The 17,030-nt window shown below is 40.2% G+C and overlaps 1 long non-coding RNA gene across 2 annotated transcripts in view; it reads right to left on the bottom strand.

Moving 5' to 3' along the window:
- The window catches only part of LOC129736365 (uncharacterized), a 47,010-nt gene extending 32,886 nt beyond the window's left edge, over nt 1-14,124 (bottom strand). Inside the window, exons 1-2 of one of the 2 annotated variants that reach the window (XR_008732848.1) lie at nt 14,076-14,110; nt 2,762-2,855 (exon numbers count right to left, since the gene is read on the bottom strand). This is a non-coding gene — a long non-coding RNA (uncharacterized LOC129736365). Of the gene's footprint in view, nt 1-2,761; nt 2,856-14,075 lie in introns of both variants that reach the window. The other variant, XR_008732854.1, reaches the window with a different exon arrangement.
- Nucleotides 14,125-17,030: the final 2,906 nt, after the last annotated feature.

Here is a 17,030-nt window from a genome sequence, read left to right as displayed (position 1 = left end):
GTGGATTTAATATATTCTATAAAATACATAATCATAACCTTAAAAGGTTATGAATTTCTTGTCACTTCATTGTGGCCAGAACAGACAAACAGATCGTTTCATTGGCTTTCGTGTATTGCAGTGCTGGAATATCTTACTCATTTTGCTTTGTCCAGTACCTTCATTTGGCCTCAAGCACCTCAGTAAGCGAGTCGCATTCCCCTGCGACCCTGCATGAGTACTCCACTGACTGCCAAAGGATGGGCAGGTGGCACTAGAGCCCTTTGTGCTGCAAGCTGTGGGAGAAAAGAGCCGAACCACAGCACAAACCCTCGGGTTCCCAATGTGGGCAGGTAGGGCCAGGGGTGATGCTTCTGGGTGCAGGCAGGGGCTCGCACAGGAGAGGATCAGCCCCCAGCGCCAATGCACGGCATGGGACATGGGGCACCACGGCACCCAGGTGGGGCAGGAACTCCTCTCTGGCCCTGAAAACAGCCATCAGGCAGACCCTGACCATGTGGAAAATACACAAAACTACCGCTGAGTATTATTTTAACTTGCAAGAGCAAATAATTGCCACCTCCACCCAGCCCCAAATGAAATATTTCCAGGCAAATCTGTACCAAAAAGGAAAAAAGTCTGACCACTGCAGGCAACTGTCAGAAATTCTAAATAATGAGATTTGATTATAGGCATTTCTTAACGCAGAACAGCAGTAGCAATGAATATGCTGGGACAATGCAGGGGTTTTTATTCTTTTTCTGTGGAAGAAAATAAATGGGGGACTTCATATATTCACTGGCTCCAAAGCCAAGAAAAAATAATCGCAACCACCAGCATAACCCATTGCACAAGCAAGTTGTATAACTTCTCCTGAGTGCTTGATTAAATATTCTTCTCAAAGAGGTGCCTTACTTTTGCCATAAACACATCAAGAGATGCTGAATTTACCACATTCCTTGATAAATTATTCCTTTTCTCCCTGCTAAGAAACTGCATCTTCTTTCAGGATTCATTTTATCTAACTTCAATTTGCAGCCATCTTGTTATGCCTTTCTCAGCGAGATTGAAAAATCCGCAGCAAGAGCCTTGCTGAAGAACTGTGCTGCATTTTTGTTATGTGTTAAGCACCCTTCCTTCAAGCCATCTCTCAACTTTGCCTTTGATAAGGAGTTCAATCTGTTAGCGGCTTCTTACATCATGACACTCCACGTTCAGCCGCTGGATCTTGTTTGCAGCCCTCTTTGCTTCACAGCCCTTGCAGTCCTGCCCTTTACACAGTATTCCTGTCTTGTCTTGCATACGCTCTCTTGTACATGCTGCAATCCTCACAGAGCAGGGCTTCCCAAACACACCATCGGTATACTTTATCCAGCAAAACTCTCCCGGAAACTCAGCTGTTAACCACTGAAATAGGATCTTCTCCTGCATCTCCCCTGCCCTCCGAAATGGCACAAATAACATGAGACTTTCACAGTGATTGCAGTACCAAGGCCTATTTTAAACAGCGTCAACTTGTTTTAAACCGCATCCTACAAACACACTGTGCCCTGGATCTTCCCTCAGAGTATCACGGGAAATACAGACCGACCACCACCATTGTTACTTAGATTCCCTTTCTTTCCCATTACTTTTCCCAACCATGGCAGCTTCCCACCAGCATGGTGCAAGGGGAGGTTTGTCCATGGGGCCGGACAAGCACTGCCCTCTCCTCACCCACCTCCTCCCGCCCCATGGCCTCATCTGGACACAACTATTTAATGCCATCCCTCACACTGTAATTTTTCTTGGTCTGTGATTTTTTTTCACAGTGGAAAGAGAATACAGTTTATTAGTTGGATCCTGTGGGGTTTTCTCAGTATTACTAGAAGAAGCCAATATTTTACCGACTAAAGGAAATTTATAAACAGCAAATTTCTAAATGGAACAGATGGCTTATTAAAAATGAGCAGTCCCTTCTTTGGCACACAAAAACAGTTTAATCTGTTTTTGTATTATAATATTACTGGGTTTGTGTATGTTACAAGTAAAAAGAGTGACAGTTATCCTAGACCCACCACGTAAAGCAACAAATAAAAAAAAAAATCAGTTGTGTGGTTTTGTTACAAATTGCAAACGTCCTATTACCTTCACTTATATGTGTGTAACAGAACTAAGTAAAAAATAAGACCAGTACTGAATTCACAAACGACTGGTTTCATTTATTGCCAAACATTTGCAAAATTGATCCAGACCTGCTAGACAGAAAAACTGAAGTGACTGCTGATGCCACGGTGCCCATTCTTCAACTAACTCAGTGTTAGATTGCTCACCCAGGACGTGGGTAATCTAAGTTACCCTGAGACATAGAGACTTCATTTCTTCTTAGAAAGCAAACAAAAGCCTCTTAGCATGTGAACAAAACCCTCAATAATTCAGACAACCCAAACAAACAATCACATATGAGACAGTCTTAACTTCATAATTGCAAAAATGAATAAACACACATTTTCTTGCAGCACTGGACAAAAATCTGGAGGACTTTCTTTTGCTTTTCATCAAAACTCTCCAAGAAAAGCTTCACACAAGCTTCATATATATATGTATGGACATATATGTGTTAGAAAGCTGTAGATGTGACATGAGAATACAGCTTTAACTTCTAAGAAGTCAGGGGACTCGGTTTCCCTCCATTTATCACATCTTATCAGAAGACTGGAAACAGCACACTAGTTTGAGTCAAAACCTCACATGCCCAATATTTCCTAAGAGATGAAAACAAATTAAAAGAAGACAAGCTTACCTAATCCTCATCCAAAGAGTGTGGCTGTTCAACTGAACCAAACTCATGAGCTAAATCCTGAAACTTGTGAGATTTCCTTTTCTTCATCAGTGTACTGCATGAAACAAACAGCTTTGAATATATTTGTTTGAAACTGAAGAATATTACTCCCTGAGAATATTAATAAACCTAAAGAATATTAATACCTCTATATCTAGGTGAAAGGTATGATAATTCATCATCTGAAATCACTATTTGGATTTTCTTTGCAGACACAGAGCAAGCAAGCATTGCCTTCTAGAATTATTTTCAGCAGAAAAAGGAGATCATTGCAAAAACTACATACATACCAGCAAGCTAGCTTTCCTTATGGCCGAGGATTTGCATGTTTGTTGATTATCTAATGTGTGCAGCTTCCAGAAAAATTAATCAAGAACTGACCGTGGCAGAGGAAAAATTTTCACCTTAGCCACAAATATATTTCTGTAATGGATAGCTTCCCCAATTTTCCCAAGTTAGCCTACACTGTGGTTTTCTAGAATGATGTTGCTGACGCTGTCATGAGATATTGGTATATTTAAGCTAAGTCTGAGGATTTCAGAAAACTTTCAAAGAAAGAAACCTCATGACTTTCTACAACTGGGTCTCCGTCTTGATGCTATGAATTATGAATCTGCAGTAATATCATTTTGAGAGAAGCAGAGAAAAAGGTCACTTCAAACATGAGAAATTAGACAATGTGATTCTATCAGAAATCGTGTTGAAAGGATTCATTTCTTCAAAAACAAAAGAGCAGTTAAAAAATTAAATTTGTTCCACAAATGCTTAATAGAAAAGAATACATGAAAGAAGCCCCCAGCCTGTAACAGATACACTGACATATCCAGTCTATGATTCAATTAGACAAAGAAAACACATGTATGTAGGCTGCATTTTTCTTCAGTTGTTGCCACCTTTCCATAGGTTATTACCTGTTAGAAATGCTGCAGCTGCTCAGTGCTACACTGAAGGATACAGCTTTGGGCTCCCACTGCTGCAGGATCTTGTCCAGAATAGGTGAAGACACTATGGCATTATCTTGCCACTTTTTCCAGGCATTAGCAGAATAGTACAGTAAAACAGAATACCAAAAGTCCTGACACATCACACATACAGTGATTTGATTTTTTAATTGCCTTTCTCCAGCAGGACAGCAACTGAGGGCATTTCTAATATTCATGTTTTATCAGATCATCCTCTTTAACCAACAGTAGTTTGAGATGCTGGTGTGTGTCTGCACATCCTTTAGTAGCTGGCCTCTGCTGTGATAAAACATGATATTTGCTATCTTATAGCTACTCTCCACCCTAAAAGGTTGTCACCTGTACGTTGGCCATACTGGATAACATTTATCCAGAGTAACAGTGATTGATATTTTTAAGTCTTAAAATATTAGCAATGTGGCAAGCATCTAATTGCTATACTTGGTCTAAAACCAGAAATAAAATCCAGTGTGAGCTGAATTAAAAGCCAGACAGTGACAAAACCATGAGGATTTGTGTGTGTAACAGTGCACTTGATTTATTGCTTCAGATTGCAAGCAGTAAAAGGCAGTGTCAGTACTCATTTTCAGGTGACAAAAGATATAAAGAGGTTATTATAAGGACTCCAACAAGTTGCTACAGGCCTGGTCTGGGAAAAGATAGTAATGTTAGGTGTTACATAGGGACAGAGCAGAAACCCAAGAGACTGAGAATAACTGTCCATGGAGGAGCTTCCCAGAAAGCAGCTGAGAGTTTCAACCCTTGAGAGCTGTATACACCCAAAACGCAGATTTTCAAAGCTTTTATCTAGTCCTGAGGCTTTTCAGCTGCTAACAAATAGTAAAGTCCTCAAGGCATGTAATATTTTGTTTTGAGGCAAAAAACTATGCTCAGAGACTAAGAGCTCAGCACTGAGTTTGTGCCCAATTCCCAGCAGGACTGGCACAGTAAGGTCCCTTCTCTCTCTCCATGGTTTAGCCCTACAAGGTCACACATCCTGGCAATATGTACCCCAAGCAGAGCAGACAGAGTACCCTTTGGTTCATTCACAGGGGCTGTCAAGGGAAACGTGCTCAAATCCCTGATGCTTACACAACCCGTTTCTCAGAGCAGGATGCCAGCATCCAGCTCCAGGATACTCAGAGGCGAGCCACTAGCAATAAAAATCAATGGCAAAATCTCAGTAGTCACAAATTTCACCCTTGTCTCTTTTATGCTTTCAGTGGGCCACTGAAAAAGCACAGTTAGTTAGGGTGGGTTTCACATTGTCTGATTTCAGTTGCCTGAAAGTTAAGTGCCTGTTCAAGGGGATATTGCCAGCACAAGGAGAGAGACACTTGCAGGGAGCGATTTATGCCATGCATCTCACACATCGACCTTATGATCAGACAGCTCACTGTCTGGAGAGGTCTCTTTCTCTTAGCTATTTAAGGTATGTCTATACTGCAGGACGGGTCGATCCATGGTGTGTCCCGTGGTCCAGGTCACTCTGTCATCAACCTGGAGAAATGCTGGGGCTCCCCCGCTCCAGCCCATGGGTTCAGGTTTCCCTGCAGAAACAGCCAGGGCACACAGATGGGCAGCAAAAACTCTGGTTTTACCCTAAGACGCAGCTGGGTTGCAGCTGGAGTAGACATCTGAGGATGAGGACCATGGATGGTATTGCAGCACTACATATTGGAATATAAACAGAGCCTCAATTCATAGCTCAGGCAAGGACCCTTTTAGCCAGATAATTAGGGGAGATGAATCCAGAAATTAATGATACCTACCTTAATTATACTTTTAACATCACTTATGAAACAAGTAACACCAGAATAAACTTTGAACACACATTCTCTCTCACTGTCTTTCAGACTAAACTCATGCTATTGTAAAATATATTTCAATGCTGATTACATTTTTTAAGATTTACTATATTACAGTAGATTCTATACAAATGTAGTGCTGGATTTGAAATAACCACATTGCAAAGAAATATTCATTGAAATTTCACTTAAAGGGAACTTTACATAAATGAGAAGAAAGCTGGTCATATTTGGTCTAACTGTGCTTTTTCTTCAACTAGAATTGGCCAAATCGGAGATGAAAAAAAGCTCCTTTCCCGTTCTGTTTTACTCTCTTCTAAAAATAATGTCTTAACTGATGTTACTTTTCAGAACTATTATATGAAATTATGTCAGAAGTAAGCGCATGCTGCCTTTAGCTACATTCCATTAAAATAGCAGCATTTAATATTACAGTGTTGAGATACCTTTAGCAGTGCTTTGTTTGCCATGATTAAGTCTTTAACACCATGCTACCCTAACGTTTTTGGGTTCCTACACAAAATGGGTGGTATTTTGCATATTATGTTCTTTACTGAGCATCACAAAGAGGTGGACTGGATGAAGACTGGTCTATTAACCATGTACACTTATTCTCAGGTTGTTACATGTTTCTTTTGAATTGTCTCAAGTTCCTGCAGGATTTACAAGCTCAGGCATGGAGCTATCTGCATGACATAGGGTACATGAGAGAGGATACATGCACCATCAAAAAGCATTATTTTCACTTCCAAATGCTTGCTAAAGAAAATGCTTCAAAAGGTACTAGAATAGTTACTCTTGCAAAACAGGAATTTAACTAATGTGCTTTGTTTTGTAAGCATGTAAGATAAAACTAATGGATGTCTGACATACAAAAAACAATGAAATATGGGCTGAAAACCAATTATTCTGATCAAATAAAAAAACATTCTCCTGGAACTGTCTTCTGTAATCCCAGTTTATCTTAGTAAGGCAAGTAGGACCTTTGGGCCCTCTCAGAGAACTGAGGTACTTGTGCAGCTCCCTGAAACATCCCATTTCACAGGCAGAGTGCTGTCACTGAATCTTTATCTTTCATTATTTTATCTATCATTTTTTATTTTTCATTATTATATCTATCTTTCATTATTATATCTATCAACATTGTCTTAATCTTGGATAACCTCCATGTCTGCACCATCAAAACAGTCCTAGCAGCTCTTTGCCTAACAGCTATAGGAGTTTCATACCAGGTTAGCCAAGAGAATGAGAAAGCAAGTTACTACCAAAGTTTGCCTTTTGAGGAAAATTGGGCAGCAGTGGGAATCTCTCACTTATTTCTGCCCTTTCCTGGATTATTTGGGGGCTAGTGACACCTTTGGACTGTACAGTCTCCACCTTTCCAAAGAGGCCTGGCCACTAATAAATAGAACTGCCACTAGCCTTGGCAAAACAAAACAAACAAACAAAAAAAAAGAATAGTTTGACAAAGTGCCTGGTCAGTAGTGGCAGTTGTAGCCATCTGGATATCCTGGATAAATGCAATTTTCTGCTACCTGTGTTGACACTACAGTGTCAACAGTGTAGTGACTCAATACTTTTTGGCTTTGGTGCTTATATCCACTGTCTTTGCTGCACTGGACATTCTGCACACAAACCAGGATTACAGAGTTACTGTCCTCAACATATCAACAGATACAAAACCTCTCTTATTTGCAATAATCATTGTGTGCATGCTACATGGCACAGACACACATAGCCTTTCCCAGGAGAAAAATAGAAGCCCAGCTTCTATAGGGCTGAGGAAAGAAGAAAAGTTGGTGCATATGCTGCCATTACAGCTTTAAGAGAACATTTTCTCCTCTGGAGATGCAAACAGGACAGAGCCCTACAGGCCTGCACCTGGACCGGCTCCACTATCGGTTCATCTCTTTGAAACTTTGTCTGGTAGATGCTGTATGAAAAAAAATAGGTTTTACCACCTACCTACAGCATGTGCCGTTGTGGGTTCACTAGAGCGGTTCTGATTTACTGTGTCTGGTCAGTGAATGGTACACTGAGCCGGGCAAGTCTTTGCAGCCAGGCAAGAAGCAGGACAGACAGGAACCTGGTGAGGCAGATCATTCTCAACAATAGTCTGTAATGCAGAATGAAGTGGCAGGAACAGTACATTATGGATATTATCGTCATTATCTCTTGCTACCTCTAATAGGTTTTTATATCATTTTGCTCATTTTTATAGCTTGCTGGCTCAGAACCGACATTCTTCATAATTCACTGGAAGAAATGCTTGATTTCAGCTCCCCTTGTTCTAACCATCCACAGAATGGATGAAATAGGGATGTGACTGCTGGGGTAGAACAACCCTTTCTTGCATGATTCAAACTAAGACATTTCCAAAGCATGGTGTTTCTTATACACAAAGGGATAAAGGAAGCTTCATTTTACATCTCTTTGAGGCTAGATTTATTTTTTTTTTCATTTCTTTCTGCTGATGAAAAACCTACAGAAAGACACAAAGTGGGGAAAGCATGGTCCTCACAAAACTGCAAGGAGGGATTCAGCCATGGAAAAAATCTCAGAAAACTATGTAAAATGGTCACACAAACCTCTGAACCAATATCTGTAGGATTTTCCCAGAAGATAATTGATAGTCTGCCTCTTTCAAACTGCCTCAGGATGTGGAACAGAATCATATCTCATTACGGAATATCATAAATTGTTCCAGCATTTTTTGTCATCTGAAAATGAAACCTCCTCTATGAGAAGGCTAACAACAGGTTAGTAATCCATGTTATGATAGAAACCCCACTGTAAATACAAAATAATTTAAAATCACCACTATCCTGGGTGTGTGCCAAGAGCCTCCATCAGGGCAGCTCTGGGGAGCAGGTAATGCGTGCTACTTTCTGCCTCTTCCTTCAGCAGTTGATTGTTCTTCACATGTATTTGCTGACAGAAGCAATGCCCTGGGTTTCTGCATGCTCTGCAGGGACAGACGCCCCGAAGAGAGGGCATTGAGATGTTCCAGTTTGGGGACATAGAGGAAACAAGGGCCAAGGGGGTATTGTAGAGCTTGGGTAGAGGAAAACAGAAACACTGGGCCTGCAGAGCGGGAGCCGGACTAGGAGGAACGTGACAGCAGAGAGGCATAAGCATGGGGTCCTGGGAGAGGAAAGCCGAGTCTGGAAACATGATACCAACATGGAAGTTCAGTGGGAAAATGGGATTGTGTATGAACAGTCTAAGGGATAGGAGGTATGAGATGGAAGAGAAGGAATCTGCCATGGGTACAGGAGAAAGCAGGGATACAGCCACCAGCAACACACTGCAATGCTAACGGACACCAGCAGTGTGGGCATGAGCTGCCTGCAAAGTAAAACAAAATTTAGCTACTGAGTTGTATTACTGAAAGAGGCAGTTTCAGGTGTCACATCCACTGCTGTTTCACACTGCTAAGTCTTTATTAACCTGCCCACACATCTGCCTTGTACCCCACTCATACTGTTATTTCTGAGTATTCTGCTGGCCCTGTTCTTATTACATTCCACAAGTATTTTTCAAAATGGTGGGTGTCTGATTTGTTAAAAGAAAGGAACAAGAACCCACCAGGGAATGCAGGTGAGTTTTCCACCTCACTTGCTCTGTATTCTTTTTAGACCATGCATTATTCTCTTAATGTCTTTTCTTGTTTGTTTTGTTTTTTTTTAAGGTAAGTACAATCAATTTCTAACAGTCTCTCTTCTTTAAAGATTTTTCTTATGTTGTTTATTACTGACAGTGTTCTTTGCTAACCCCCTCGAGTCTTGCTTCTACCTGGGCTGGACCAGTATTGCTCCAGTTGTTCTAGATGAGGTCCAGCCAGAAGCATCCTGTGTGACATGACAGACAGTCAACACACATCCCCTGAAATATGTATACACATACAAGTATATGTGTTCAGTGTTCAGTTTTGGTAGGATTTTACATGTCATCTCTAAATGTTATTATGCCACTTAGACAAGCACAAAGACTGGCACTTGAGGAGGAATATAGTACGTTTGAGATTACCCTGGCTTCGTGTGGGTGTTCAGTCTGATCTTAGAGAAGCTCTGAAGAAATCTCTGTTCTCAACAGAGTCAAATGTAACCTTTACCTGTAGGAAGTCCTGTTATGTCAGACATAGAAAACTTGATCACGGTCTTTATGACAAAGCTTTAGCTAACACGATATGTAAACTGAACTGCAGCTACAGAAGGTCTGTAGCATGAGGTCCAAAGCCTTGAATTTTCTTTGGGGCCCTGCAGGCTGGTTTGGGGAAGAGAAGAGATATAGCTTGTGCATGCTCATATTGGTTTCTGCAACTTGCTGGGATGGTCAGGGTGCCAAGCCTTTCCATGCAGGTTTAGGGAACTGCCACTGCCTGCAGGAAAAGGGAGTCATAGGGAATGGGCTGATGTTTCTGAGATGGAGCTAGGGTCCTCAGGATAGTTAGAGGTGGTAGAAATCATTCTGTATCACTACACTGCTATTCAAGAGCTTGTTTGAAATCTATGTATTTGGCTGGCATTCGGGTGGCTTTTGTCTAACCTCTTGTCTAGTGGTTGCAAACATAAGTTAAATAAGGCAGAAAAAAAGAATTAATGTATCAGGGACTCTGCAAGTTAGAAGAGTGTCATGGGGAACACTGACAGGTCCTAGATACAGTTCTCAGGGCTTATGCTGTTAAATTCTGTACACAATACATGCTCACACTGCTGTTTTTCAAAGAGGACTAAAACATACACAGGTTTTTATCCCTTTTTGTCAAATGGTATCACTATAATGCTTCCTGCTACGCAGTGCTGCATTTATTGTGGAGTGCCTGTATGTAAAAGAAACCATCAGCACCAAGGAAGATGCATCAGCCAAACAGGGTTTTTTTCTCCAGGTTCTGGAAAAAGTTGTATTTGGTGAAAAAATATTGATATGATCATTACTTCAAGATCTTCCATTTGACTTGAGAGCATAAAGCTTATGTTAGAATGTCTTTAAGATCCATAGTTGAGACTGCTTATTTTCTGCATGCAATCATGTTTTGCAAAAAGAGGTGGTGAAAGCCTCATCTTTTCCTTTCAAGTTCTCCCTGTTAAAGTAGATGTTGAAGATTTGGCTTCATCTGTTGAAACTGTTATTGACAATACATTAAGGCCACACAACACTGGTAGTTTGCTCATGAATATCACAAAAACAGTAGAAGCACATTTTTAAACTAGTGGCTTCTCACACCACTGGGTTTCTTTTCTAAAACAGGATAATTTCTGATGAAAGGGATGTATATATACAGTTGCTAGGCAAGAGCTCACACCTGTACAAAGCAATGGACCTGTGCCCATAGTTATTGTCCAGGTGCCAGTAAATGCACCAGTCTGTGTATTTTTCTTAGTTACTACTATACTATTTTTCATAAACAAAAATACCTATGAATCCTGTATGTAAATCAATCAGCTATAATCTTCAACATCAACAGTGGTACAGTGTGATAGATACAATATGTTGCAAATCCAATTTCTTGATCACAGTTGACTGTCTTGAACAATGCTGTGAGTAGTAAGAAAACAAAGCATTTCTATTTCATAGTAATGCCATGGTACTTTAATGACAGTGAATATTGTTGCTGAGAATCCTGCTTAAAGAAATGACTTCATATAATTCCATCCTAGGATACATTTTTCAAGTTACAATTATCTAATCATGCATTCATTCAACATGAGCTTTGTCTTCACATGAAAAGATACAATACTATATGGTCTAAAATAAAACATGGAACTGCAACCATGTATTTTAGTTTTGCTTGCAATGCTAGAATACACACAGTCATCCTAGCTTTTGAGAGGAAGCACAAATTAAAAATGTGTGTTATTAAATGTATTTCATGTGAATAAATGTCAAAATGGCAGTTTCACCTCTTGATTATGCTAAAGAATTCATTTAATGTATTAAAATGAAACTATACAGATTACCTCAGAGAAAATATTAGTAGAGTATCAAATTCAGATTATTATTACCTGCTATCCTACAGAGGCTGTCTAAAAATGAAGGTTTCCATTTTCTTTTTTTTCTACTTCAACCCACCATCCATCCTGCTCACTTTTAGAAATCATACAGTTTGAGAAAGCTATACGGGGGTGGCAGATAGAGCCCTCACATGCCTATGGGTGACCTAGTAATGCAGAGCTGTTAAATCAAGAGGGCAGATCTTAGGAGCAACACTGCGCATTACAACCTCTGCATCACACAGCCCAGTGCCGTGACTGCAGGCATACTGCAGGGTGAGAGCACACCAAAGGTACAGCCCTGTTTACAAGCCCTTCACACTACTTTGCTAATAAAAATTACAGTTAGATAGAAAGGAAGAAGAAAATATAGATCACCCCGTGCCATAGTAACGAAATTTCCTACAGCAGTGTGTTTTTTCAAGGATAAGCAGAATCTGAAATCTGCTGTGCTTTTTAAAGACAAGGAGAAAGGGCTAAGGCATCTGCACACATACAGTAAGTAGCTAATTTGGGAGTCCTTTTCCCTACCTGTATCTGGGAAAGACAAATATAAGTGCTCACAGTAGAAGCCCCATTTTGGAAGCTTTTTCCACCAGAAGGAAGTATGTCACAACACTGTCTTATGGATGCTGAACACACACAGAAGATGTGAAGAGGCTAAAGAAAATAGTTTGATTAATAAAGAAGCATACTGAGTTTAGCCATCCCCTTCATGACCGCAAATCCCGTTCAAACCATTAGATAAGGGCACAAATAGTTAAATAATAGCACTTACTGAAGCCTCAGGTGCTCAGCTTGCTCAAGGGTGATACAGGGGAAACTAACTAGCTAACAGCCATTTATGCCTTCCTCCTGATCTACTTACTGAAATGTTTTTCCCCACTAATAAAGACAGTTAGGCATGATTTTCCATGCACCTGCTTTGGGGACTTGCACAGCTCTGTAACCAGTTCAGCTACACAGGGGAAAGCTATAAGAAACTTCAGTTGCATTGTTTAAAGTTTTAAAGCATTCATTGGGGTTCGGTGAGATCAGATCTCATCCTAAGAGAGAACAAGACCAGACAATGGTTGCTAAAAAATATGAGTATTCAGGAAGAATAGACTTCTTCCTTACAAAGAGGAAACGATAGAGTCAGAAACGTTTTCTGCTGGCAAAAACGCACCACATATGCAAAACTGGAAGATGCCTAGGGGAAAAGACAAAGTTGATATCAGTGTGAGTGGCATCTTGGGGAAAACCCCAGCTGACAGAAGGAGGCTGCATAGAGGGAAGAGTGCTGGGAACTACTAGACGACTGACTGGCACATATGTGGTTTCTGGTGATTAAAATAAGCCATTTAAAAACAGACCTGCTTGAAAAGCAAAAAAGTAAATGACATTATACTGGATGGAACAGCTACCAGATGGTCCATTTACCAGCAGCTACTAGATTTTGGTTTTGTTTTTTTAAATACACACATGCACTCACACGAGCAAACGCTCATGGGCCAAACTGGACTGTAAAAGCCATCTGGCACTGCCTGTGTAAGTTTACTACACTGCGAAACCTCATTCTCTCTGACATTATTTGTGGTTAGAGGACTAATTCCAGTTTCAGCCAGGCGACTAGGCTGCAATCTGGAGCACGAGAATCAGAGGGCATGGAAACAAAGCAGGGAGCCATAGGGTGGATTCTCAGCTGTGAAGAGACAACTTCCAAGAGGAAAATGAACTTCACTTTCTGTTATTACCATGAGTAAAGGGATGGTGAAAACAAAATTCCCCTCATCCTTTGATGATAAATCAAGACCTGTAAAAGCCTCCCCCCACTCTTTACACATGGCAGAGTTCCACAATCCTTTTCCAACTAGGATTTTTTTTTTTTTACAGTCACCCACTGCTTTCTTCTGTCTTCAACTCCTGCCCATTAGGACATCACAGCATTTGATAAGTTCCTATTCTCCGTTGGTTCATCTACTCCTAGTTCAATTCTACCTCCCTGCTCTGGCACATTAAGAGGGTTGTGATCATCTCCAGGTGTATCCTAAAAATGAATGAGAAGCATCTGCCACCAGGCACAAATGGCATTTGATATGTCATCACAGAGCATTTATATAAGATACTTATAGCACTCGTCATATTAACATCTCCTGTACATCTTTTTCTTAATTTTTAAGGAAGGTGCTTAACAATGTGTATTCCTAAAGGATTTCATTCTGGTAGTAACTGGGCATTACTTTTCTAAAACAATTGAAGCATTTTAAAAAAAGTTGAACACTTACCTATCAATGTACTAGAGACAATGCCCTTGCCCTGGTGTCTAATCTGGGAAGTGACCCAATACAGTCAGTTCAGTTTCATTAAATACTCTCCTTGATTGCAATGCAGGATTGGTTTTTTTGGTGTAAAGGAAAAAGAAACAAATACAAACAACAATTTTCAGATCTATAAACATGCATTAATAATCAGTATATAGATAGTTTTCTAGCATATTAAAAGCTACATCTGCATCATATATGTTAGGTACCTATTTTCTTGCTGTTCGCTGTTGCTGAACCAAAGTCCACAGCCCAAAATGAGGCTTAACACATGGTACAAACATAGTCCAAAGTAAATGCCTGGCCCATGTTTACCTTACAGTCCCTGAAATTCTCTGGTAAAGTTTTGATCTGTGTGAACATGAACTAACTCTGATCTACAGAGCAACTCAAAAAAGCTTAAAGCACTGCAATCAACGTCCGGGCTACTAACATTGCCATGTAGCCCACTTGCAAGGGCAGTGAGGTTCAGGTTTATTGAATTTATCTATATAGGCTTGCCCTTGCTGCACCTTAACAAAGAAAATTCAAGTCACTTAAATTGTGGCTGAGAGCATTTACACAGGGACTGGATGTGGTTCAGTTTGTTCTCAATATTCTCAGATGGCAATTCAGAACTCTGGATTAGGAGGTTATAAAATTTACGAGTCTTCAATATAACAAGAAAAGCACTTGTGAAAGAGATAGTGGAAGCTGCAAGCTCCTCTCTGTAAGGTTGCTAACACTTTGTAACAAATTCAACCCAAAATGTTCCTAGGAGAGTAGCAAGTCAGGGAAAATGTTATAAAGGGCCAATTATCGCTATATAATCCATTCTAAAATTAATTCAAGTAACAGATAAAACCCAGAAATGCTCTGGTCACCAAAGATGCCACCTGCAATGCTTCTTAGCCATTTTCCACACAGAAACACTCAGGAAAAGTTAATCAAGTAAACTAATGTGAAAGCTAGGATAGCTCACTGGGATTTTCATAATCTCTATTCCTCCCTCTCCCATCTTAAATGCATTGTTTTCATGCTTGAAATCATCTGTTGAGGAGGCTGATCCACAGAGCTTCAGCCCAGTTCTCTCCAGAGGTCAGGGACAATGGCTCAGACCCATCTCTGATTATTGGCTCTATATATTAGAATTTAGATATTGGCTATGTATTTTAGACTAACTTTTACCAGTAGAAAAATCAGTATTTTGATGATAGTCATTTGATCGGTTATAATCAGTCTGTCAGAGTTTCATTTTATGGTAGTGGAAACAGTAAGCTTCTGTTATGATAATTTTGTGGAATTCACAAAGATCCATCCCCCAAGGACTTGTGTTTCTCTCCACTGAATGTTAGAGCAGACCTCTGAACTCTACAGGACAACCCAAAACCCCACAAAGCTTTCACATGTACTTACAATTAATTTGATGGAAAATAGCTCTTCAAAACTTCCTGCTGTAGGACTAGAGGATGACAAATGTATTCCTTTGCCTTAATCCCCAAGAAGCTGTATACAAAAACATTCATGAGTCAGACCAGAATTTCTCAGCCCTTTCCCAGCCCCATTGCAAACAAAAAAATAGGCTGGAGGTCTCACTTCTTCTACTTGTAATAACCATTCTACTTAAAAACAGTGGCACTAAAAAAATACACTTTGTATTGGATTTGGTGTATTTTAATTATTTCATTTGGACTCAGATGGAAAATGCAACGTTGCTAATGGTACTGTTGCATATAGCTGATCACACTAACTAACAGATATTCATTCAGATTTGTAAGTTTTGGACAAAACTAACAATTGGGGTGCATTGCTAGACACAAATCATTGTTAAGCCCTACCAAAAGATGAGATCTGTGAGGCTTTTCCCAAGGAGGACATAATCAGATGTGCCATGGCACTGCATGCTCTGTTCCTGCGCTCCTGGAATCCCAGGTTACTCAATATGTCACCTCCTATTTATAACCAAGTGTTCCCACTAAAAGAAAATATATACATCTGCAGTTACTCCCAGCCTTCTGCAGGCACCGGCCTTGCCTTTTCTGCTTGCAGTTACAGGGCATTTTCTGGATGCAGAAGAAAGGGTTAAAAGAAAACCAGCCTAATCTCTGCTCACACATTGTCACCTTCCCCAAAATAGCTGCAGAATCTGAGCATAGTATGCCATTTTCCTCCCTGACAGGTTAATCCGTTTATTATTCATCCATTTAATGAAAATACTGTGTCTCCATGCTAAGAACAAAACAAAACCTTCAACAACACTGGTTCTCTTTAAATCATATTCATAATCTTGCACAATTTGATTTTTCTTTGAATTCAGCTTTATTTTTTAACTATAAGTTAGAAGCAGGAAACCTATTTCTTCAGATTTTGCATTGTTGCCTCTAGCCACATTTATGGAATGTTTTCTGGGTTTTCCAAAATTATCAGCATTTCATTACCTGCTTCTGCAACAGCCATGTATCAACTGTGAAAAGGTCACCCAAAAGTTAATGAACCTCATGCTTAGCCAAACTGTTCTTCTCCTGTGGGACAGACATTTTCATGAAACTCTGCAAGGCTCATCTTGCGGAGTTTCCTGAACATGCACCAAAAAAAGAATAGTTAGTCAGTCGTGGAGCAAATCTGTCCCCTTCTCACAGGCAACTGGCTCTGTTAAGCTTTCTGCAAAAACATGGGGCTTGAGTTCTCAATGGCATTGTTTCTAAAGAAAAACTACAGCAGTGTTTTGAACCAGTCACAGAAGTATTACAACCATGTAGCTACACAGAACAATCATATTCTTTTCCGGGCTTTAATTCTTCTAAAGGATTCCCTGTCTCCACTGGAAGCACCTCTTTGGATGTATCACATACATATTTTTCACAGATTCATCGTATTAGAAGACTGGATTCATGATCCATTCAGCTACTGTGCCTAAATCTTTCTTTTCCTCATGGTAACTACCTTGCAGAAGAATTACGTAATATTGCATTTTGAACTACTGAATTTCATCCCACTCCTCTTATTCCAGTCCTCATTTCCATATTATAGCCCAGCCTTTTTCTATGAGCAATGCCTCCCAACTCCAGCCAGCCAGCACGCTCCCCCTATGCTTCAAAGAAAGTATTGGTGAAGGTATGAAATAGGAAAAGCACCATGAACAATATCTGATTCTCTCTCTGATACTTCCTTTCCCAGCACTGACG

This window comes from Falco cherrug, chromosome 1 (assembly GCF_023634085.1).
Source record: "Falco cherrug isolate bFalChe1 chromosome 1, bFalChe1.pri, whole genome shotgun sequence".
Lineage (NCBI taxonomy): Eukaryota > Metazoa > Chordata > Aves > Falconiformes > Falconidae > Falco > Falco cherrug.
Note: the sequence above shows the minus strand (reverse complement) of the source record. Positions and strands in the feature narration are given on the sequence as shown.